This window comes from Carassius gibelio, chromosome A5, assembly GCF_023724105.1.
Source record: "Carassius gibelio isolate Cgi1373 ecotype wild population from Czech Republic chromosome A5, carGib1.2-hapl.c, whole genome shotgun sequence".
NCBI lineage: Eukaryota > Metazoa > Chordata > Actinopteri > Cypriniformes > Cyprinidae > Carassius > Carassius gibelio.
This window is the reverse complement of record NC_068375.1, coordinates 22,010,866-22,037,796: the sequence shown is the minus strand read 5'-3', so window position 1 is coordinate 22,037,796 and position 26,931 is coordinate 22,010,866. Positions and strand designations below refer to the sequence as shown.

General features: G+C 36.4%; 1 pseudogene; it reads left to right on the top strand.

Annotated features, from left to right (window-relative positions):
- The window catches only part of LOC128003150 (cilia- and flagella-associated protein 299-like), a 51,419-nt pseudogene extending 26,918 nt beyond the window's left edge, over positions 1 to 24,501 (top strand).
- Positions 24,502 to 26,931: the final 2,430 nt, after the last annotated feature.

The following is a 26,931-nucleotide window of genomic DNA, read 5'->3' as shown; positions in this document are numbered from 1 at the left end:
GGAGACTCATGCCATAATCAAAAGTTATTTCCATAATTTCCAAAGCATTCCTTTTCACGTTCTCTCTTTGCACCTGTTTATCAGCCGAGGCGATGGAATTCTGTCTAATTCACTTTCCGACATCGTAATGTTGTTATTCCTGATACTCCTATCCACAGACATCATTTTTCAGCATGACACATGACATGTGCTCTCTTACTTGTAAGGAACCATTTAACCTCTTTGCACTGAAGGGTTCTTGGCTCTTCTTTCTGAGGAATGTACACCTGCTCCATCAAGGTCTTTTTTTTCTTTTCCGGAGCTTTATAACCTATGCTGTAGAGTGCTCACATCAAGAATGAGCTCACCATTAGCTGGACATTGTTTCAGCAGCTGAAGACGTCTAAGCAATAAACACATAATAGATGATGTGTGGAATAACTTGGGTGAGAATACTTGGCCTGTAGCAATTCATTATTTCATCGAGTACTTTAAGAGTTCAAGCACATCCCAGTGACTGCAGACGTGTGGCCGGCATTTTGCGTAGACCTCTGTTGTTAGTAATGGCTGCCCATTCAACTGGGAAATGCAATTACACTCGAGAAGGCTCACAAGCTCACAAAGCACATTCTTTGGAATCCTCTTTGTTTTATCAATACATAGTGGCCTGCTTGAATGTGTATTATTCCACCTGAGCAAATACTGCACACCATTACACCCACAAAGCCCTCTCGTTTTCTCTCTCTCTTTCTCTCTCTCTCCTTCTCTAACCATATGCAAATGTGATTAAATCATTGCTGTTTTTTACAAGCTCAAGGAATGGCAACCTTGCAGAACTTTTTAGGAACAGAGATATTAGGAACCGTGTGAAAACCTCCCAATTAATTATTGGCATAGTACATGTGTGCACCAATGAATATGGTTTATTGTAACACTTGCGGTTTCAAAACACTTGACGTGCCAAATTCTTCCCATATTTTCATTTTGTTGTATTAGCAGGTGCATAGATGGATTGCCATCTTGGCTTGAAAAAGACTACAAGAAAACCTGAAGATATTAAATTCACACTTTTAATCTAATACTTTCTGTGGAACATGGAATTTGGGTACATTAAAATATATCAGCCAGATTATCACATATATAGGAAAGCTACAATGTAAACATGACGTAATCACAATAAAATAAAAAAAGCTTATATATTCCGATTTATTTTGTAACTACAGTTGGTTACGGTTTTTGAGTGAACTATTCCTTTCATTAAATTTTCTCATTGTATTTTTTTTTCTTCCAATAGTATTTTTGAGGCTTATCAGCCATTCACAAAACCATTGTGTTATATACTGTAAGTCTCTCTTTGCTCCTGTATCCCCAGAGTGAAAATGTCATCATTGCCCTCTTGAATTTCACCTATCAACTTCCTACTTCCAGCCGTCATCTGGCGATGTTGATATCACCATGCATTCCATCTCTTTGCTCCCTGACAAACCCAAATCTGTTCATCTTCTTCAGACAGGGGAAGGCCTGTAATCTTTTGCAGGAGACTGACAGGCGTGCTAAAATAAACATATTCTGACTGCCGTCACTCTGTGGTGCTCATTCAGCAGGGATGACTCTGTTGTGTGCATAAGATACTAGATTCCCATTTTTTTCCTCTTACACTCAGTCAGAATACTTTCTGTACTCTGCAGCCATTAAGGTTTTACTTTATTCAGCGTTAAATATTGAAAACAATAAGAAAAACACCAGGATCAAAGGTTATATTAGACTGCTTGATTAAATAGTAACAGATTTATAACTAATGTATCAATGATCAGTATTTTGTCCAGCTGTGTTGAATATTTAGTTTTGCCACTGATGTATTTGACATTGGTTCAGAAAGTGCAGAGAAAACACTGAACCCTCTTCCCCACAATGTATCAGAAGAACTGCTTTTGTGTCTGACGGGCAATCTTTAGGGAGCTTCTTACTAAATTCGCAGGCCAATGTAAACAGTGTAATGTTTGTACACCTATTTCCACTGGGAGTATAAAAAAGGAATGCAGGACTTTAATCAGAATCTTAAAACAGCCGGGCCTCTGATAAGAGCCCTCGCTGAACATTTATCTTACTTCTATAAAGGGTGTAATGGCTTATGTCATCCACTTTGATCCTGCCTTGGAAACATGATGCTGGAGTGCTGCTGCAGAAAGCAGTTTTTTTTTTTTTTTTTTTTTTACTTTTCATGGATACAGCATGCCATTCATTTTACAACGTCCTGTCATAATCACCTTGACCGATACAGTAGAATCCTACAAAGTGGTGGGGCAATAATATTTGTCTTGGAGAAGCTTCTAGCGATGAGGCCAACAACAGCAAAAGGTCTCTTGACAGGTGTCATGGATGAGAGTTCTTAGAATAACACAGTTGTTAGGTTTTCAACCAGCGTAGGAAGAGGGAAACTTGAGAGTTTACCATGCAGAACAGCTCAAATCCTGCTTACTTGGACATAAATTTCAAATTAAGTGTAATGTGAGGATAATTGAACATGTGTCTCAAGTATTTAAAACTGAAAAGCCTTTTTACTCACTATTAGCTAAATTATACATTGCACATCAGAGGTATAAGTGATTTTGCTTCTGTAATTTGAACAGCAATTATTAAAACAAATTGTGTTTTCTGATTATATTATATTACATTGGATTATATTAGATTATATTATTAAAAGGTTTTTATTAAGACAGGGAAAAGTAAATTAGCATTTTGTTATACAGGACATGATTACCTGTGACTTCCCATTTAGCACATGATCAGCTCAAGAAAGATTGTAATATTTACATTGGAGCAGTGCATGATCCGTGGGAAGGAAAATAGCACCAGAGGGCTATGGAGCATGTTTTCTTTGCCTTGTCATATACAGCTGCTACTTATTCAGATTGACTCCAGTGCAGCATCAGGGCTTAACCTAAAAAAAAAGGGGTTTGCTAAGGCCAATTCATGTTAATGAGTTGTAAAATAGCTTTCAGACTACAGTCGTTCCAGGTTTACCATTTTTCAGTTCTCAAAGGTTGCAGGTGTGATTTGTTTTAAAAAAAAAAGGGGGGGGGGGGGGTCTGTTTTGGTCTCCTCAAACAGTGTAAAAACGGTGTGTGTGTGTGTGTGTGTCTTAAGTGAAACCAGAAATCACTTTATTTTGAGTACAGTCTGCTGCAACCATCAGCCCAGTGTGCTTTGATGCTTTTAGTTTTTACAGTCGTTATGAATGAGATGTATAAGTTGAACAATGGCATCAGCACATCTTATACTTAAAATACAAAGAAAAAATAGTTTGGCCATACCACATCACAGAATGGCAAAAATAGGACATAGCATTTATGGTAACACTTTAGAATAAGGTTCCATTAGTTAATGTTAGTTAATGTATTAATTAACATGAACAAACAATGAATAATACATTTATTACTGTATTTATTCATCTTCGTTAATGTTAGTTAATGAAAAAACAGTTATTCATTGTTAGTTCATGGTAATTCACAGTGCATTAACTAATGTTAACAAGCACAACTTTTGATTTAAATAATGCATTAGTAAATGTTGAAATTAACATGAACTAAACATGAACTAAGACTTATAAATGCTGTAGAAGGATTGTTCTTGCTTAGTTCATGTTAACGAAAGTAGTTAACTAACATTAACTAATGGAACCTTATTCTAAAGTGTTACCGCATTTATGAACTAATATAATTTTACATTACACCTGCTATCATTCAAAAGTCATTATCACAGTTAATGTGATCATGCATCATCTAAAGCAGTGGTTCCCAACCTTTTTCAACTCGCGGCCCACACAACCACACACATATGTTTGCAGGGCCCACTTCAAAAAATTAACTGACCCCGCTATTGTTGGGTTAATAACTAAGTACTCAGAAGCTAGATTGTTAACTGTATTTATTGAATAAACTAGGGATGTGCGATATGGACAAAAATTGCGATTTCTTTGATCAATTTTGCGATTGTGACAAACTTTTACATGCTTTTACAGTCATAAATGCATTCAGGATTAATTTGAAACATATTTCCAAAAGAAAACCAATTAGAGCTTTATCAAAAAGTTGTAACGTCTCTAGAACAGACATAAGGCAAAATTATCACTATAGTAAAGATGTAACAAAATGTATAGACTTATGGCAAAAAAATAAATAAATCCCGTGTCCAGGCCAAAACCTTTTTTTTTTTTTTTTTGCCATTCATTGTTCATAGAGCTCATTAATTGTTGCGGTGCCTCAGGTGTTTGCAGTGTGTATACAGTATGTGTATGCGTTCAGCAGTGAGAGCGCATAAATATAACGCGAAAGCACATTAAAATAATGCACGAGGGCGAATCTCTCTGTTCGCACGCAAATTTCCTTTGCTCTGTCACAAAACCAGACGCGCTTGCTCAGATAAACACTGCTCTGCACGGAGAGAGTGTGCGCACTTAAAACGTGTCTCCTCTCACTTAAACTTTGTCCTGTGCACTCACAATTCTCTCTATGCTCATTTGTTAGATATTAATTATTTTCGCACGTTTTTATTTTTAAACTTTTACCGCGTGCACTGTGAATGCTCTGATCCATTAACATGGGCTCAGAAAAAAGGTGCATTACGGACATTGTGTGAACCTGGAGTTAGGCATATGCCCAGTCTGTTTGGTTCTCGCGCTAGACGCAATGCATTATGATTGGATCGGATAGCATACTGCGGGAGGTCAGGGCTGCGGAAAAACGTGCTATAAAGCGATTTAGAAATCATGCACGCTCAAATCGTGATTTTATGACGATTTCTTTTAATCGCACAGCCCTAGAATGGACTGGAAATGAACAGAAAATTATTGGTGGCCCACCTGCAATACCAACGCGACACCACTAGGGGGCCGCGGACCACAGGTTGAAAACCACTGATCTAAAGCATTCAAATCACACTGAAACTTAATACATCTTTTCTATATGTCAGAAAAAAACTATAGAAAAAACGAATGGAGGTTGTTTATGATACCAGTCAACAGGAAAACACTTCAGGATTCTTAGACACACTCAAGAATGTTCCTGCACCTTGTTAGTATTGAGGAAAATTCATAGATAACAATTTACATTTGTTTGGTAATTTATAGGTGAGGTTTCTAAAAAAAAGGCAGAGAAATCTTCCCTGGTAGTGACGCAAATATTTTGATTGTCATCAAGCCTTGAAATTGATGGCAATACCCGGTCCCATTCATTACAACAAAGGCACTCGGTTCTGTCGGCATAGGTTGGCTTGTTCCACATTTACAGCACCAGTCTGTGTCCGTTCTGATTCTCGCTTCGACATCTTGTCTTACAGCTTCCAAAGTTTGTAACTCCTCGTCTGTGTATTCTAGCAAAAAACTATATGGTTCTGGATCTTGGTTTGATACACAGTAAAATTACTCTGAGTCTGACAATTCCTCAATGTCAGCCATGATCACGAGTCACGTCTAGCTGGTTAGTCACGTTTGTTTGTTTACGGAACCATCAACAGCGCGTCTCAAAAAAAAGAAAAAAAAAAAAAAAAAAAGAAAGCGCGTCTCGTGTGCTGCGCTAATCACTCCGCCCAAGTAAGGTTAACTGTGCTCCTACGCCTAGTGAGAATATAGTTCCCAGTATTTATACGATTAAAAATGGTCTCTGTCTCATATAGCCTTGTTATTTGTACATGCTGTGACTATACAGATCACAACATGTAAATAGGAAAATGTTTGCATTATTTTGTCACTTATTGGGATTACTATGCTAACAGTATCCATTTACATCAAGTCTTTGTGCTAAGCTAGGCTAGCGTTGGGTGCGTCGAATAACACTTACAGAACGCACAGAAATGAAAAAGGTATGTATGTACTCTGGGGGATCCTGTGAATAATCTAAAAGTCCCAAAAAGTCGGAGTGTTCCTTTAAGAATATCTCTAAATATGCAATATAAAGTAATTGGACTTCATACAGTTAAGCTCAGTCTTACTTTGTAAATCATTAGTTTAGGCTCAATATTCTTTCCTTTTCAGTGGGTGGTGGTGGTAAAGCTCAGCTGTGGTTGTGGTAGGCGAGGTTTACCCTGGTTTACCCATTAGTCACAGCACTAATAAAGTTATTCATGTCTTCAACACAATGTCAATCTACTCCATTCTTTCAAACTCATATTCTGCCATATGGCTCATTGTCATTATTACCGTTGTGTCTTATAAAATTCATTTGAAAATGATTTTCACTCTAAGGAAGAAGCCAAGTTGGATGAAGTAATGGATTCCGTCTTAAATATAGGGCAAACTTGTCTTCCTTCTTAGGCCAATCATGCTTTTCAAAGGTCTAATCATAACCTTGTTTCTCTACTGTTTATTTTGGTCTTCCTAACCTTTAATTACCAAGCTAAGAATCAATCTTTAACAGGTCTTTCATTTGTTAAATTGTTTTTGACCACTGAAATTATTATCTGTATTTAGCCTCCAATAAAATGTTACCACATTTGCAAGCACTTATGCAGACAAATAAGATTATTTCTCTCTCTCTCTCTCTCTCTCTCTCTCTCTCTCTCTCTCTCTCTCTCTCTCTTAAAGAAGATTGCAGATGGTTTAGTAAATTATTGATCAAATTAGAATTTTCTAATTAAAATAATTAGCTTATAGGCCTGCTTGCTTGATTCATGCCAGTTTTGAAACTTTTTTATTGGCTTGTATATTTGAAATATAATTCATTCAAGGACTATGCACTTTATTTTTATACATGCAATCCATTTTTGGATTCCCAAATGTTTCTACTTTTTTCTTTTTTTTAATCCAAATATTGAAACAATTATTAAGTGTGTAATGTGTAGGAATTAACATTTATATCAAATGTCCATATCTGTGGGATCGTCACTATTTCTTTTTCTTAAAGAAAACATTTTCGGTGTTAACTCAACTTTTACTTATTCTATAAGACTACTGCTAAATACATAGTATCTGCCAACAGATCTTTTCGAAGCATGGATTTGAACCGAGCAAGGGTTTGTGAGCAGATTGTACCACACAAGTAGATAGGGGAATTAGTCATCAAGAGCTCTGCCGGCCTCACACTGTTATGCCACTTGCTCTGTCACACCAGTTAAATATAAATAGCACCACTAACCACATGCAGTCCAGTGAAAGTAACCCTATGCTTAACTGAATGCATTTGAGTTTTATGGAAAACTGTAAAGGTGTTTACAGATATGTGGCAACCACACTCAAGATAATCACATTTTAGAGTGTGATAAAAATCATGCATTAATAAACAGATTTATTACTTTCTTTTTTAAGTACTTGCAAATAATAATCTTTGCTTTCCCTACCATAACTGTTGGTAGTCTGTTTGAAAGAATTGTTTTAAGGCGATTTAGTGTCTGTCTTTATTTAAGAAAACAATTTACCTTATGTACATAAATAATATGTAACAGGTACCAATTAATTCATCCAAAGCTGATTTTTTGTTTTTCTTTAGGACTATTGTAAATAAAATTTAATTCTTTAGCTAAAATGTGTGTCAGTTTAACAAACTGGAGCTCTATAGAAAATAAAGGAGCCCGTTGCGGTGAAAGCATCCCTGAGGTAACATTATTTTAGATAGCAGTGCTCATTTGAGATTCATACTGTTGTATCAGGAGTTTAGGAAAATTAATTGAGGGTTTAAAATAACTTGAAATAAGAATTTCTGAGAGAAGTGTGTGATGTATTTCTTTTAAACAATAGATCATCAAGTTTGTTCAGAGCAGGGCTGCAAAGAAGCAAAATAAATAAATAAAAGAGAGAGAGAGAGAAAGAAGAATACAAGGAAATTTATTTGAGGTTAGTAATTATGAGAATGTTAAGGAGAGCTAAAAAAAAAGGCTGCACAATGTTGAACTAAAAGCTGCTTTGATTATTTCATAATAAGCAAGTTTATAAGAACAAATGCCAAAAATAACTTTGCAAATAAATCTCTCTCTCTCTCTCTCTCCCTATATATATATGCTTGTTCAAGTCACATTAGCTGGGCTACAATCAGGACAGTCATAAAATTAAGAAAGAACAACACTTACACAGTTGGATATACTTGCTGTAGAATCATAAATAAGAGTGTGTTTGATGACTTTTATGAAGTTATTTAAGGGGCATTTTAATAATAGATAAACCTTAGCTCTTTCAAGTAGTTTTTAACCACAAGTTCAAATTAGTCTTTTACAGTTATCAGATCTTCATGTAATATCAAGATTTCTTATCATAATGGGTAATGATGCTTAACACAGAAAAATATATTTTTTTTCTTAACCTTGTTAAGATCACAATGATATAAACATTTAAGGGTGGAAATGACACATTACACTCCACCCAGTGCTTTGAAGCCATGCATCATTTGTTGTGCATGCATCAACAAATCTTTCTTTTTCTTTCTTTCTTTCCTTCTTTCTTTCTTTCTTTCTTTCTTCCTATCCTTCTTTCCTTCTTTCATCCTTATTTCTTAAATATACTACTGCTTAAATATTCTACTCTCACTGCTTATGTTAAAAAAAATGTATGAACATTAACTGTGATCAGTTGGTGGTATGTGGTTCTGTTTAATTATATCCAAGCACAGATAATGAAAATTATTTTAAAGAAGATTTCCATATTTTTTCCATGTGACCACAGGGTTTAAACCGTGCCATAGCTTGTAATAATCTTTGCTTTCTGCTAAGTTATTGACCACTCTGAATGCAGTCCTAGCATTCCCCAAATGAATCCCCCAGGCCCAAATGGGCAGATGAAAAGCATTCCTTAACCTCTAACAGTACAGTAAATATCACAACACCCAACCCCATTTCATCACGATTGTGTAATTTATGGTCAAGAACATCAAAGATGACTTTAACTACATTGAGGGGAAAAAAATTGTGTGTGGCTTATTTTCAAACCAGTATGACCACTGCAAATATGACTTCACACTGTCAGTAAATGAAGGCAGACAGTGAAACTGGTAAGAAAACAATTGAAATTGTATATATTGTGTTGTTTTAATACATCTGTTGGATTTATTAGTGTTTAAATTGTAATGTTGAACTAATATTTTCTTCAGTTTTTTGGAATGAGCTGTTTTTCTCATCATTAGTAGTTATTAAGGGATGATGAAATATAAAGTAATGTTTTCTTAATCAGCCATTATTTCCTTTTCCTCTTTAACTTTGCTATGGCTGAATGTCCCTTAAAGACAATTAAAATACTCCAGTGGGTTGTTCCGAGCAGCCGTGTATGCTACACCCTTTACACAGAGCTATAGTGAAAAGCAAACATTTTCCAAGAAAAAGAAGAAGGGAAATAATTGCTTCTCAAGGGTTCTTGACAAGAGGCAGAGCGGACAACACCCTACTACCCCTTACTGTTTTTTTTTTTTCTTACTTTCTCGCCCTCTCTTACTCTTTCCTAGGAAAAAAGCTGCCTGCACCTGTGTGGGCTCTTTTTAACACCTCCTGTGCTATTTCGTAATCGCACTTCCCTCGAAGTATCCAAGAACTGTCTTGAGCCGAGATATTAGATCTCACCTGCGATAAAGACAGTTGGTGTTTTCTTTTTTCGGACTATCTGAGAATAATGAGCCGCTGTTATAAAAGACAGTTGAAGTGACCAAGATGAGCTTCTTCCATCTCCCTTGCTAAATGTGTTTTCTGTTTGGAACCACCTGTAGGTATGTAAACAGTCAGATGCATGAAAAAAAACTAAAACAAACATGCAAACAAACCTTCATGTGCATTGAGAACAGAATTTAAGTCCGTAGTCAGCAGGGCAGAAGACCGTCCTGTGCAAGGCAGGAATGTTATCACGGTGCATTTGGGACTAGCCCTCCTAATTACAGGAGGATAAGTTTGGTTAGGCCAGAGGCACTGTGTAATTACTATGATTGCAATGCTTTAGACAGAAGTCTATCCTGGCTTGCAGTTCCTTTTGAAGAATGAGGCCCAGAAAAGACACTTTGAGTTAACTATATAAAATGTTTACCTTTTATTGTTAAAGCAGACACAGGCAGAGCAGTTATGAATTGAATGAGCTCTGAATAGCGGAGATGAACAGTTGACCCCATAAAGGCACTGTTTATGTAATCAGTATTTTCTGAAATTCATTCATTTATATTGTATATGAATTCAAAAGCTTTCGAATGTGCTATGAAACAGCTACAGATTATCCTGTCGTTCATGAAATTCGTAGAAGTCATGTGATGATAAGTAAACTGTTAATTGCAGCATATCCCAGCAGCCTGGTTGTTATAGGGTGACCATAAATCCTCTTTTTCCCAGACATGTCCTGGTTGGGATTTCTTAATTACTTGGTCAGGGTTTTATCTTTTTTTTTCGTGGCACCTTGCATGCCATGATTGCCCAATTATGTACAATGCCTGCAAGCTAAAACTACTTTACAGTTATTGCCTTAAGCAAGTATGAAAATAATAGAAAAACAAAGCCAAAACCCAGACATTAGGGAATTTTGAAATATAGGATATAATTTTCACCCTAGTTATTGAAACCTGTCCCCTTGAACTACTATTGCAAGATTGCAAAGAGGTTCATAAGTGCTTTCTCATTATTTATTTCTAGAGTGTAACTTTATCGTAACACTTTACAATAATGTCCCATTATTTAATGTCAGTTACCAATGTAATTAAAAATCTTTGTTCATTGTTAGTTAATTTAGTTCAGGCCTAATAAATAAAATAAGATAATCATATTGGGAAATATTAAAATTAATAAATGCTTTAGTAGGTTTTAAATATTTCATGTTGTCTGATTTTGTTTACTAATGTTAACAAATGGAACCTTTTTATTAAGTGTTATTTAGTTTATCTAGCATTGCACTATATGAGCTTCATTTTTTATTTTTATTTTTCTGCTCTTAATTTAACACACTCTTCTCAAATAACAGGAAGGGAGTGCATTCCAAAATAAAGTTGTTTGTGGCCACCTTTTATGTCCGGCCGAAGAATTCAACAAACGTTTTTACACAGAAGTTCCTGCTACATTCAGTCAGGGGACACATAGCAGCTGTAAATGTGGTTTCAACCCTAGAACATTAGGTTTTAGTAACATGACTCATTTATCATTCTACTCCATTCATAGAAATCTTGAGGTCCATTGCGTCAGACTTTCCTCCCAGTTCTTTGATTCAACGCTAGTGGAAACCTTGTAATACTGTATCAAGTTCAAATCATAGCAACGGCCCTGCAGGTTTCTGAGACAAAAAGATTTGATTTGAACTCATCGTTAAATACGGCTACCGTTTGTTAAATTCAACAAAGGTCTGGTTACCTAGCTGCAATCCACAGGAATACAGAGCCCAGTATAGCATCATCCTCTTAAAAATCAAAGGGAGGTTATGAAAATAAGCCATGTGTCCTACCTACATATGATCAGATTCATAAGCTTTCCCATCTTGACAAATCGCAGCACTACAGCTGGTAATGTGTACCCTGAACCAGCAAGTACGGTGGAAAAGAAAACACATGCAAATTGAAAAAACACCATCAAATAAAAAAACATCTTCATCAATTTGACAACACAAGCGTTGCAAATCATCACAACACATGCATATAATGAATTTGCAGCACGTTTCGTTATATGCATGTGTTGTGATGATTTGCAGCGTTTCACAACACTTGTGCTGTCAAACTAATGAAGATCTTTTTTTTTCAGTTTGCATGTGTTTTCTTAAGTTGCAGAGTGTTGAGCCCTCTCGGCCACCATAAGCAAGGACAGCATATCTATAAACTGTAAACCCGAAAAGTACTACTAAAGGCTGGGATACACTACATGATTTTTGCCCCAATTCTCCACAGATCTAGTCTGGAGTAGTTGACCCTAGTGGCTGAGAGCAAGTCTGCAGATTTTAGCTGACAGATTTGATAGAAAATCACGTAGTGTGTGAGGGTCACAGCTCACGTTCCTTTTTTTTAGCTGCAGACTCCATCCAGATCTCGTCTGAGGATATCAAACATGTTTGATATTTTGAGTTGATTATAGAAAACATTGTTTTGTAATTGTTTTATATAAATGTTCAGTTAACAACGGCTCCGTGTAGTAACAGCTGCTCTATGTGTAATCACGCACCTGATGGAATTAACAGCTGATTAGAGAACCGACTTTACTGACGAGATGCGCATTAACGATCGGCCGATCGTGATCCGAGCAGCCCTAATATTCAACAAAGTACTATTGAAAGCAGTATGTATGATGTATTAAGTACAGTGCACTTAAATATTAATATGTAAACTTTTAAGTTTGACTCAATTGCCTTGTGAAGTAACTTTAAAGTGTGTTAGAAAATATATGGAAAAGCTGTTATGTTTGTTTTCCAATAATGTCCTTGTGAAATACATTTTGTTAATGAAACAGAGAAAATGATGTTCTTTCAATGTGTTTCATGCAGTGACTAGGGGAGCTTAAGAGTTTGTAAAGATTTGAGGTTTATCATTTTTGCATGTGTTCAGTCAGCTCTGGTTCATCTCTTTGCTTCGCTTCATGCGCTTGTGCAGGTGGTGTCCTCCAGTAATAAAGACAGGCTTTACAAACATTATTGTTTTTGTCTGTAGCCAAAAGAGAATTCTTTATCAGTATGAGCAGCTAGTATTAGTTCACAATTAAAGGGATCCAGATTCACATAAGCAAGCCAGTCTGATTTTGGTTATTTTATTGCCTTCTTCAATATAAGGTGTGTTATGTTAAACAATGTGATTGTAGGAGCATTTGTAAGCCCATTAAAATATTTGATGAATAAATATGAAGTTCTTCACATTCAAAAAACAAAACAAACAGCAGAACATTGTGAACATCTAAGTAGTCCATGACCTGTAGTATTATTATTTTTTTCCTGTCTGTGTTACTACACAATGTGTAAGAAACATAAAATGTTATGACTTAGGAAAAAGGAAGTGTCTGATAAAATTGATGAGCACTTAATCCATAAATGTCAGTCTTTGGAAAGGTTTCTCACAGGTTCATATGAATCTCTAAGTCCCTAAGGGCAGTGCTTTGCACATGTTTCAGATAAACTGAAATTTTTCCCAGAAGTAACATGGAAGCCAAAAGAATGTGGAAAAAGGTTGTTGTAGTAGCACTGCTGGGGAAAGCTTGCTGCGTGGAGTCACATTGGTATAGGAAATCTCAAAAGAGGCTTAAACTCAACTGATTTGTGTGCTGACACTTTTGTTGGCCCCAGGTGCTAGTTTTTTAAGCTATAATTCTCAACATATCTTAGCTTTTCCCTTGACAGTAGATACACTGACTCTTCTCATCAATATAGACCTCTGAACCTAGCATTCAAATGGATTTTACTCAATCTGGAACATTTCCCACCTGTTGCACAGGCATTTGGTATTTGAAAGCTTTGCCTCTTTATGCAGTTTAGGCATGGTTTCTGTCTTTAAAAATGCATGAGCATGCATTGCTTTTTTTCAGATTGTTTAAGCAGTTAATTATTTTTTTATCTTGATTGTATCATACAGCTTTAAAGAGAACCCAATTATGGTCATAGGCAAAACATCTAATTTCATTAAATGAAATATAATTTATGCCTTGCTTGGAAGAAGAAAAAAAACGGATTATATTTGCCCCCACAAAGGTGTAGTTACATCATTTACCAGCAGGGGTTGTCTTAACCATGCTGCTAACCAACCAAATCTTGACCCCTTTGGTTAAAACCACCTATTTTGTGGTTTGGTCTCTACTCTTTTTTGTTTTTATTTATATATTTATTTTGCTTAGCTCTCTGCCCAACAGTGTTCACAGTTGTTGAGTGCCATCTCAGTCCTCAGAGTGAAAACCAGCTCCTTTCAGGGTGTTTTGTAGATGGCCAGAGGACACCTGCTCAGGCTCTGTTTATTTTCTTGCACAAACACCCAAGCAATGTGTTTATGATCGGAAAAGCCAAACACATGAGTAAACATTTGCTTAAATCCCATCTCCCCTTCAACCCCTGTATAAACAACCTTATTTTATCCTTTCCTCCTTTTTTATCTTTTTTGGTATTTTCTTGATATACATTCTTTTCTTCTCACAACCACAAAACTCAAAGCAATCCTATTTCTGTATTTCCCAAAAAGTCCTGTCACAGTGCCACCACCTGCTTTGAATTTGCTGTCCCACAGTAACAAGATTAGATTACTTTCTTTTCTTTCCTTCTCTCAGTTTCTTCTTGTGAATATATATCACACTATTTTTAAAACTCAGAAATTCTCAAAGTAAATCCAGATTTGAATGTCCAGCTGCCAAAACGAGCAACCAGTCTTTCGGTATGGTCAAGTTGTACATTTTTGTTCCTCGTGCCAGGACATCTGTCTTCTGACACACCCTGTCATTATAAGAAAAAGGAAGCAACATCTTTTGATTATTTTCATTTGTACTGCACAGATTTTCACAGAAACTCTTTAAGTCTGTCAAAGACATTCAAAAGATGTTACATTACAACTCTGCCAGATTCATCAATCATTTGTTGGAGCCACTCTGTGGTTGTGTCCTGTATTGAGATGTTTTAACCATTTTGAACACACACTAATTGTCAGCGATAGGCTGAGTAGGTTTGAAATAAAAAAATACACCTTTAAAAAACCTTTAAAAACCCCTAAGCATTTCAGTTTTTCAAGCATTATTAAACACATCCAAAGATTCATGCACATGTTGGCCAAATTCAAATCACATGTACAGAATTACAGCCTTCTGTTCACGCAGGCTAAGAAAATTCCTCAGGAAATGTGTGTGTTTATATATACACATATGTTTCCACAGTATAAATATATAATTAATTATATGACATTTGTATTTAATTTTAATATTTACCAGCATTTATGTAAAACATATGTATATGTTTGTGTATTTTTAGCCCTAGGATATTGGCAAGTGGCCGGTTATGTGAGTTCAGAGGTGGTATAATTTCTATGTTTTGAGTGAAAAGAAAAAAACGTGCATCGCATTGCCAGATTAGAGGATTTTTTGTTTGAAGTCCTGTGACCCTGTAGAGCACTTCCAGGCCCTCTTACTTTTCTAAATGCCAAATGCGATTCTGGCTGATCCCAACAGAAGCAGAACACCTCAGCACATCTGGACTCACCGCTGCATCTATTACACAATCCACACTATGTGAAGTCACGTCCAAGTCAAATAAGCAGCTCCCCCTCCCCCCTTAAAGGAACACCTAAAGAGGGACAAGGGTAAGGCTGCCAAAAAAAAAGGACTCCGACCTCAAGCATTCCTCTCATCCAGGTCATGTTTTCATTACCCCGACAAATTTACACAGTTGTTAGTGATGGCCTGGGATTCCTCCTAAAGCACAGCCCACCAATAATAAACAGAGGCCAGCTGACACCCTCAGACACCTGCAAGCCTCCCTGACAGTGCAGGATTGTTCCCAGGCGGAGAGCACCAAGAGGCCCTGCTTTCCTCTCAAAGTGTTATCCATTCGAGAGGGTGCCACCATACCACCTGGACACACACGTCCGAGCCTTGAAAGAAATGCGTCATCGGTGAATCCTATACCAGAGGAAACATCCTCATGAACCAGCAAGACCCGCGATAAAAACCATTCAGTGTGTTCTCTTCATTCAGTGCCACACTGCTCAAGAGTGGGTCTGTGAGAGTATCACGCTTTCTTGAGCCGTCAGTCCTTAGACACTATCAAAACAAAATCAGCATGCTTATGGATATTTTTGGATGTATTGTAAAATTGCTTATTTTGACTTTGTCAACTAAATTTATTTTTAGTGACATTTAGAGAGATCATAAACATTATAACAATTCTGGTCGATATGTGAAGATGATTATTTTCATTAAAATGTATATACTTGCAGTACTGTTCAAAAGTTTGGGGTCAGTAAGATTTATTTATTTAGTTATTTCAGAAATTAAAACTGTTATTCAGCAAGGATGTATTCAATTGATTAAAGTTTCTTTTTAAATGTATCAGAATTTTTAAAAAAAAATTAAAAAATTAAATTAAACAGCACAACTGTGTTCAGCATTGATGAATTTGCTTGATTTATGAAGGATCATGTGATAATGAAGACTGGAGTAATGACTACAGAAAATTAATTATTGTGTTAAGTATTGTATACTACAAATACATTGTGTATCCCTATTAATGTAGGAAGAGACAAAGACCAGATTGTACTTTTGGTGAATTAGATTTTTATATCTATCAGTATAATTTTCACCTCTTTTTAGTTCACTTGTTACTGACATAGTCTGTAAGTAATGTTTGCTCGTAAGAGGCTGATTCTTTATCAGATAGTTAAAAGGAAAACTTCTTGAAGGTGCCACACCTGTTCTGTTAAACTACGGGAAACTGGTGGAAACAGTTCCACAGATCTGTTTTTATCACTTGGCCTGTGGACTTATGAGGGCGAGAGGAAACCTTTCTGCCATTGTATGACTGTGGGCTAGAGGGTTTTGATTCCTCTTCAGCAATCGAAAGATGATCTTCAATCCTTGCTCTGCCCACTGTAATTCCTCACATTTGCTTGATGATTTCTTTTCAAGACTGACGGGGGAGCGCAAAAGCCACAGATAAGGTAGCTGGATCAGCCTCTGGCCAGCTGTGAACCCGATAGCATCTGTTTAAAGCATCTAAAGGATGGCCGTTCCTTTTCAAGTCTGCAGTGCTAGTTATCTCACTTTTATCCTGCACATGTAAGGGAAATCCACAGATGGCCAGGGATCTGATAGAAATACAAATGTGATATCATTTACTATGCTATCAAAAAAGGATGATCTCACAAAAGAAGTGTGACTCTGTCTCTCGCTGTCTCTTAGAGGTAAACGGACAAGCCAAAACAAAGATCCTCTTCACAGCAAATGTGGTTGGAAGTCATTCTTTCATTATTAGCATCCAGACAAAACAACTGCTGACTGAACTCTGAACTGTGCAATGTTTCTGTCTTCAATTCTGAATAACACTTTGTTTCTTATTTTTTTATTTTTATTTATTATTTTTTTTAGTGATTCATGGTATGGGCTGTTACACAATTTTACTAAAGGTGCATTTGTAACAGAATCTCCTCTGTTGCAATGATTTATATCTCTCCATTGTCTATTTTGTCAGTATAGCATATTGCACTCCAGATTATTTATACATTTATGTCCTCCTGTTTTTCTTGCAGTCCATCATTTTCATAAGGGACCAAAAATCTCACGGACAGGAAATATCTGGGTATATAGACTACTCCCACCGACTAAAATTTAAAGACTTTAAACCATATTTCAGTGGAAAGAAAAGGCTTATGCCAAAACCAACTTACTTAAGGTAAGCCTACTATTATTATGACCCATGCGTGATGATTTCCGGTTGCTATTGTTTTAGTAAGGTTAGATGTTGTCAGATTAATGTGCATGCATCCTTCTGATCCCTGAAGCATTTGTCTTTCTAAAAAGTATACCCTCTACAAAATATTAATATGCATGAAATACAGTCGAAGCAAAACAGAGTTCCTGTTCATAATCGAGGAAGTGGAGGCATATTTTTGGATTAAACAGGAGTGTGTACATTATGATTAATGCCTTTTTCATATGCAAATATTATTATTCATCAAATTATTCATCTGTAAACCAAGTTAGTAAGGATCATGTGACACTGAAGAATAGGTGCTATAACATAGTATACTTTGTGTAGCGTGTTTTGAGTAATCCGTGCTTAAAAAAGCTCTACGTTTAGGAATAAATTATGTTTTCAAATATATTGAAAAGGGTTATTTTAGATTGTAATAATATGTCACAATATTAGGTGTTTTTTTTACTGTACTTTTATCCACATAAAACATACTATAAACATAAACATATTTTAAAACCATCTTACCCCAAACTTTTTAATGGCAAAATATATATGAACATATGGATGAATGATATATATATACAGCAGTGGAAGGTGTTAGTCTCCAATGCATATATTTAAGATGAACCCAAATACAATAATTTCATATTGGTTTTTTTAAGACATCTAAAGCTGGTATATCCAGTATGCAAGTAAAGCCAGTGTATGTATGTCCACGTATTAACTCCCACAGCACATGATCGATTCAGAGTAGGTAAAGGAAGTATACTACAGCATAAGCTATGGACTCTCAGCCCCGTCTTTCTTTCTCTCCCTATTTCTCTTTTGGTCCTTTTCTCTCTCACTTGCTCTCTGTTTTCTCTTTCCTCCAACATCCTTCTCACAGGAACAATAGCAGGCAGTGCTTGTGGTTGCCATTAAGATGGAGCAGATGCTGTGTTCTTCCCGTACAGATGCATGAATCCACACTACAGCTGACAGACTTTGACTGCCTCACCACAAAAATAAAACTCATGGCCACCAGCTGAGGACAATCACCAAACCTTTAGAAATAATAGAAAATAAGACCGTTCTTTATATAGAGTAGACTGATTTATTTGGTTATACTGACTCAAAGCAGCACCTTTACAGATTTCTCACTAATTCTAGGTTCCAAACCAGACTATCCTCTTTTTCCTTGATCCAAACTTGGTGGATTTTTAAAACACTATTATAACATTCTTTCAGACTTTTGTTTGGTAACTATGAAGCACTGAAGTACACAAACATCCATTCTCCGTCAGTGTTGTGTAGTGTAATGTTACGGACTGGGTTTATTTTCGGCAATTGAGAAATAGACTTACATCTCTTATTAAAAAGTCAAAATCAGAGTATTTCGTTAATGAAACTACAAAAAACTTAAATAATCCAAGCAAGTTCTGGAAAATTATTAAAGCCTATTTTGGAAATATTAGCTGTAGTGAACTACCCCCTCATGTTATGGCTGATTCAGGCAAGGTGACTGATAAACAAACAATGCTAGCTTGCTTTAATGAGCACTTTATTTCTTCAGGGTCCCTATTTGAATCCATATGCCCTGATTCTTCTGGTTCCTTTGTACAGGAGAACCCCTCTAACCCATGTTTACCTTTAGAAAAACAATTTTATATTTCTCCTTTATCAATTATCAAAGTCCATAAAGCCCTTTAGGAATTAGACACAAAAAAGTCTGCTGGTCCTGATAATTTAGATCCCTTCTTCCTTAAGATAGCAGCTGACTTCATTGCGGAGCCTTTATGTTATATTTTTAACTTAACAATTGTCGAAAACGACATCCCTAAAGTATGGAAGTCAGCCCATGTTACACCATTACTAAAAGGGGGCGATCCATCTATTTTGAATAACTATAGGCCTATTTCTAAGCTGTGTATTTTAGCTAAACTCCTTGACCGCCTGGTTGGTGAGCAACTAAAGGAATTTTTAAATATAAATGATATCCTTTCACCTTTTCAATCAGGGTTTAGGAAACAACATAGCGCCATATCTGCAGCATTGGAGGTGATAAATGATATTGCTGGAGCATTGGATAATAGGAAAACATGTGCTGCGTTGTTTATAGATATTTCAAAGGCTTTTGATACAGTCGATCACGGCATTCTTGTGAACAGTCTAGTGAGCATTGGTTTGTCTAAGCATTCAGTAGATTGGTTTGCAAATTATTTGTCAGGTAGAACCCAAAGTGTTCGAATGGCTGGTTCTGTGTCTTCATTTTTGCCTATTTCCAAGGGGGTTCCTCAAGGCTCAATATTAGGGCCCATATTACTTTCAATATATATAAACAAACTTTGTGAAAATCTATCGAATGCTATGTATCACTTTTATGCTGATGACACTGTTATTTACTATACTGCATCATCTACTGCACAAGCCCTTGAGCTTTTGCAGTCTGCATTTAATACTGTTCAGAACCGTTTAAAACAGCTTAAGCTGGTCTTAAATGTACAAAAGTCAAAAATTATGGTATTCACAAACTCAAGACAACTTCCAGTTTCTTCTTCAAGCATCTCAACTTTTGAAGGAAATGAAATTGAATTAGTTAACAGTTATAAATATTTGGGTATAATCATTGATTTTAAATTATGTTTTAGAACCCATGTTAGCAATCTGGTTTCTAAGCTTAAGATAAAGCTTGGCTATCTCTACAGATCAAAATCATGCTTATCCATTCGCGCTAGAGAATACCTGGTAATGGCCACTTTTCTTCCCATATTAGATTATGGTGATCTGATATATATGAATGCTTCTGCCCAATGTTTGAAGAAACTGGATGTTGTGTATCATTGTGCATTACGTTTTTTTACTGGTTGTGGTTATAGGACACATCATTGTATCCTTTATTATAAAGAAAAATGGCCCTCTCTTGATGCAAGAAGGTACACTCACTGGCTATGTTTCATTTACAAGGCACTTCTTGGACTAGCTCCTACTTATTTGAGTGTCCTTTTAACAAGTAATCATGGCCATTATGGATTACGTTCAAATGATGTACTACACTTGTTGGTACCCCGTGTCAAAACAGAATTAGGGAAAAAAGCCTTTATGTTTGCAGCACCTTCTGCCTGGAACCTTCTTCAGAAATCATTGAAAATGACTACCTTTATTTCTTATAGACAGTTTGTTTCAACTCTGAAGAATGTGGAGCAGGTGAACATTGGTCAGTGTAATTGTTCATAAAGTTATATTAAGCCTTATTCAGCACTTGGTCTTGCGATATATGTATATGTGTATAACAGACCTGTTATTAACAGTACAATAATTGTTTCCACAAAGCCCTGGTCTTTCACAAATTAGTAAAAGAGTGTGGGTGGGGTGCCATTCATCTGCACTATGAATATTAAGCATTTCATGTTAACTGAGCGACACCTCCAGAAGTGCCAAAGAATATGTCCAAATCATGCGTTTTCAATCAGCTTCCTCTGACTTGAACATTTAAAGGCTTTGGAGAATTTTTCTCTGCCCATCTTTTCATGTTCTCTGTTAAAATATCTCACATCTGTCCCGTTTCTTTGACCAAAAATAAGTGGTTCGCCATTGCATAAAAGTGGTTAACCCAAAAATTCTAATTGCTATATGGCGTTTCAGTATAAATAGACACAGAAGATGCTGTCAAACCTTATTTTAAAAAGGAGGAAGTCAATATGCATCCTTGCTTCTAAGTCTCTCGCAGAGTTTTATATTGTGTGTATGTTATGGACCATATGGAGAGAAGAAAAGTGAGGACCTTCTATTTTTTGTGAAGAGAAATCCATGTTGGACTAGAAAGTCTGATCCAAAGGCAAACAGAACAAGAGCTAAACTTGTCATTTCGTGCATCACTGTATTTTCTACAAAATCTGGCTCTTTGTGTGGGTCTGCCATGTTTACCGTGATGGCAGTCACTCTGATGGCAACCAAAGGAAGTCTTTCCTGTGATACAAAATGGCAAGTGGAGACCCTGTTTAATTCAGTTGAATTCAGACCATTACTTTTTGTTTACATCTTATTAGCCAGTATTTTCAATTTGTTTGCTTTGGTGACCAGCACCATGGTTTCTGGTCACCTTGACAGGAAAAAGGGGAAAAGGAAGTGTGAGGTGTCTTTCCTTCATGCGTTCTCTCTATATACACAGAGCCATATGTAATAAATTATGATAAACTGGAGTTCTTTCAAGATGGTACAGCCATAGGATGGGCCTACAGAGCACTGAAAAAAATGGGCTTTAATCGTTTCCTTTTTGTTCGATTTACTTAAATTTGGGTGCGCAAGGAAGAGCTGATCCAGACCAAGTGTTGCAGGAATACTGACAACTGTCTTTCTGTGACAAACAGACTCAGAACATATGTTTAATTTGTATAGATACTTGACACCACAATGGAATTAATTCTGATCTAGTTAATAGACATATTAGTCATTTATTATATAGCTTAATGTTTCAGTGTCCAAATATCCGAGTGTCTGTATACTGCATCAGGGATTGTTACTTTACCAAATCCTCCATATGAGGATCATATCTCAAAAGGCAATGATTTATATCCTTGAGGTTAAGGTCATAACTTCTTATAAACAGCATCTGTAAAATGTTTCAGTAGTATTGCAGCAATACAAAATGTATAAAGCTTTGGCTGACATCCACAGTGTTATCTTGACAGAAAATGAAATGCTCTTGCATCCATGTGCCTCTCCCTTGGACTTATAAAGAGCCTCTCCCCAAAGTCCAGCTTTGTTCTTGGACCACAAACTATTGCTTGGGAAAAGCTGAGGTCCATTTGAGCAAGCTGTCTTCCAGCAGTTGATCTTGTGAGGAGAACCACTAACACGGGCCAGACAATCTATTTTTTTGTTATTACTCATTGCGTGCATTAATTACATTTAGATCTTTTCTCAATGCCATTTTGAGTGGCCTGCTGGTTCACAGTCTTTACATTGATCAGTGAACACAGAGGAATTTTCGGGTTGTAGCTGTGAGAAAATGTTTTTTCCCTTTAGCCTGGAATGTCTTGAAAGCTTTGTAGAAGCTCATGTGTGAACAGATTTTTGAAACTGGACATCTATTCTTGAACATCATTCAAATAAATATCCAGTCTTTGTATTCAGTTAGGGGAAAACTGATTTCTGTCATGAAAATTCTCTGAGGATTGGCATGGTAATCTACTTAACAATGTAAATGTATTTGGTCTTCCAAGAATAGAGAAACACAATGAATGGCACTGGCTAGTTGGCTCTCAATTTTGGACTCTAGATCATGAATTCCTTATATACAACTTAACACCAGGCTTTCCAAGTGCACCTTTTATCAAACTGGGGACAAATGTGTTATTTCATCTTTCTGTGAAAAACTCACAAAAAGCATCATAGTTTATATACTTCATTGTATTCATCAAAGCCATTCATCCATACTGTAGTTTTTCTGTCAACAACTTTAATCCATGCATTTTATTATCTGTAAAGCATTCTAAACTGATTAATTAAACTTTTTCTTCAGCTTCTACAACTGGGGTACACAGGTGGCCAAAGATAACGCCAGCTCATGAGGTAATCACAAAGAATCCAAGGGGCCTGCTCTTCAAGTGCAAGAATGACAGGAATATCTTGAATGTTGACCCAGAGGTGAGCATGTTTGATCTCAGCAGAACTTGTGACACACTGGTAAACAGAGATTGCTGACCTCTCTCAGTCGTGCTTTAGCTCTCACTTAACATCCATGAGTAAATGAACACTTGAACTCAAGGCTGATTACGATTTAAACAGGAACATTGTATTGTTTGTCTCTGATACCACTACTATTAGATGCAGTGCCTAATCAGTTGATCATGACAAATAATCATGAACACATAAAAGCATAACAGCAAAGTGAAGCATTTTTGGTCATGATATCAAATAGCTTCTGTGTGAAGCGGAGAGATTGTATTGTTGCACCTGGGTAGCATTTTTGTTCCAATCTCTCGAAATATCCGTCAGAGTGGGTTAGAACGAACCGCGAAATTCAGTCCTGGAACCTGTGCCACTATTTTTTTGCCTGTGTGCCCAGGAGCTATGAGTGCGTGCTATTTTTTGAAAAGAAGCAACAATGCAGACTAGCCTCTTGAACACAAACTCACCCAGGCTGCCTCGTTGAGGGTGAGATGGCAGAGGCGAGTATTGCCTGTGGTCGAGCACACCCCGACCAGCCCGGCTATTAAAAACGAGGGGAGGCTAAGGAACCCAGACACTGAAACCGCCCGTGCACCCAGAAGCCAACCTCAGGCCCCCACCAGGCATGACCTCATTGCCCATGTGGATGCATTCCTTCATACAAACGGCGGAATTGTCACATATTAAACACTGAATTTAATTTGTTTGTTTGTTAGTTTGTTTTATCGCTCCGTTAGATATAGCCAATGTTGTGAACATTTCACAATTAAAAACTCAAATTCTTCTTCTTTGGGTTATGCTCGTGTTTGATGAAAATATGTTGGTTATTCCGCCAAAGTAGCAGTCGGTGGTTTAGTTTGATAACAAGTCCTTATAACAGCTAATGCTTTTCGTTTGCTTTATTTCATTTTATTTTCAGCATATGTTTACATTTATCTGTGCTCAAAATAAACAAAATGATTATGTTAGCTCAGACACAATGTACAATAAATACATAAAATTAATGGAAACCTAAATCTTCTGACAGTTATCCCAGCTGGCTTAAGATCGTATGTATTCTTGGTGGAGGCACCCTATGGAGTCCATATTTTAAAGACACACTTATTATTCATAATGTGCAGCGAATAATGTCAGTATAACTTGTATGTAACAGATTTAGTCCTCTAGCAAAGTAGTTTTCATCAATTTAAACTTACTACAATTATGGAAAAATACAGTTATAAAGTACTTTCTTATATTGCTATAAATTGGATCTGACATTTAAAAAATTATCCTATAAATAAAATTGTTCACATTTTTAAACACTTTTTATTATTATTTCTTTAACCCAACAGACTACACCTGGCGATAGCTCCATCTGAACTCCTGTCCAGTGTGACCCATATATGCATGTTGTCATTTATGACCACGTCACCAGAAAACCCACAACCAGTTCCTGTGCACCACTCTCCAATTAAATGTATTAAAAAGCACTTGGAGCCTCTAATTTCATCTACATTAAAACTGTTTTTTTATACTTCTGACTTCATATTGTGCACAACATCTGGATATGTAGAGTGGCATATTTGCATTTTTTTCTTTAGGGCCAAATGGACAGATAAAAAAAAAGAGTGATAAACTGACTTATTCATTTATATAAAATATTAATATTCATTTAACAATATCTGAATAAAAATTACTAATTTATTTTATGTCTCATTTTTATTTTTTATTAATTACTTTAGCCATTTTAAAATATTTATCCTCTGCCATCACACATTTGAGAGGCTAGTGATATGGCTCTCAGAGACTGTCTGATGATGCAGCCACTTACTTGGGAACCTGAGCTTTTTACTGTACTCTTATCTATAACAACTCTGTTTGTCTGAGCAAATCAAAGATAAAGCTCTTTAGAAACTTAGGGGTTCTTTCATGTCCCAACATGACTGCTTGTAGCTTCATTTTGACTAAAAGCTCCAAAACACTCAATGAAATGGACAGTGACACCCATTCTACATGATTTCAGATAATGAGATACTGCATTAGATATCCATCAGTCAATAATTTTGTCTTTGCAAGTTTACAAAAAGTAGTCAGCAAGATATTGCTATGGTGGTGGCTCATTGTACATGTTGGTGTCATCATGGTACTTGAATGGGTCCAGTTTACGCAAACTTTTTTTGTTATTATTATTATTAAAATAACTGCACTTATTTGAAATAGAAATCTTTGGTAACATTTTAAAGTCTACACAGTCACTTTTTATCAGTTGATTGCACCCTTGCTGACTTACTGACCCTAAATTGCCATACTTTAGTGTATATATTTCTAACAATATATTGTTAGTGTCTTTATTAATAATTGATTTATTCTGCAGTCCAGGACGTTTATAACTCAGGACATTTCATTTTTGAAAAAAATAAAATAATAATAATAATAATAATAATAAAGATGATACAGGATTATAGGATTATACTAATAACACTCAAAATCTCCCACATATCTATGATACAAAATATTAGAGCGCAGTTTATGTGACAGAAAAAAACACATGCACTTAAAGTTTCTGTTTAATGACCAGGATGAAGGCTCTAGAAGTGGGTGGTGATTCACCCACATTCATAACTGTTTAACTTAACAGGCCACTGTCCTTTCATGTGGTGGAGTGGCAGTGTGATGAAACTGCCCACTTCAGTCCCCTCACAGCGGCACAGCTCATTCAGACACCTACAAATCAACATAGCAGATGTGCTTGTGAAAATCTGGGTTCTTATCCTAAAGTGGATTTAGAGAGTTTGTTGGGAAATAAAACATGATAAATATAGGTTACTGAGGCAGGCCACATCATTTCTCACAACAGCAATTACACCTCGGACAGATCTGACAACAGAAAGCCATGTCTTGAAAATATGTCCACTGGCATCAAATGTCTAGGGTGGGAGTCGATCACTTCCTCCTCAATAATCCTGAAAGAGAGACTGTGACAGAGGATATTGAAGCCGTGCTCTGGTGTGCGGAGGGGACGCGGTGCAGCATCCGGATCAGACTCTGCTGTGCAGGATGTGTCTGCTCATCGCCATTGAGCTCATCTAAATGGGAAAGAGAGCCCTTAATGCACCCCATAAGCCATGTCATTCAGCGCGTCAGCACAGACACACAGCTTTGCTGAGAGACGTTTCACGGACCTCACTATCGAGCATTGCAACACAGATCCACATGACTCACACAGTCGCTCAGAGACAGCTGAGAGTGTGCGATGAAGACGTAAACGTTTGTTTTGATGCCCCAAACGTGTCCTAAGACGATAAAAAAAATAATTTTTCACTTGTGTTTTATTTTCAGTTTGGTAGCCTATATATTGCGAAAATAGCCTGTCCTTTTCTTTATTTTGATTTTAAATAATACACGCTTAAACTTTCCTTTCGCATTCGTCTCTCTGTGAAGAAGAGTGTCCCACTGTAGCAATCTGACAATAGTGAGCGCATCGGATCTTTTCAGGTAATCATTTGAAAAGGTTCACAAAACTGGTCACAAAACGATTCGTTCTTGAATCGGACTGAATGAGTCAGCGGTTCTCTTTTGAACAAGTCTGTAGATGACTGAATCAGCGAAAAGAGAACATATTGACAGTAGCTACTACTAGGCTACTACTTCAGTAGCTGAATTTAATTTAATATTTAATAGCAATTTTATAGTAATTTAATAGCAGAAATGAAAATATGACGTAGCCTGTACAAGTTTAGAATTGGTTGTATGACAGTTTTATTAATAGGCATGAGTAAATTTTATTAGGCTACATGAGCTTTTATTAAACAAGCAAAACGTTTTTCAACCATGAATGAACTTTAACCCAACAGTGCCCAGTGCAGAATAAATGCAACTTGTCCAAATGTATTTATTTTCTAAGCTGATTCATAGCTTCAGCAATGTGAGCAATACTTACAATAAACAGTCAAAACTAGTACAAACAGGGACGTTTGAGAACGCGTGATGGCAGCAGTCTGTTCAGTGAACCGGTTCTTAGAAACGAA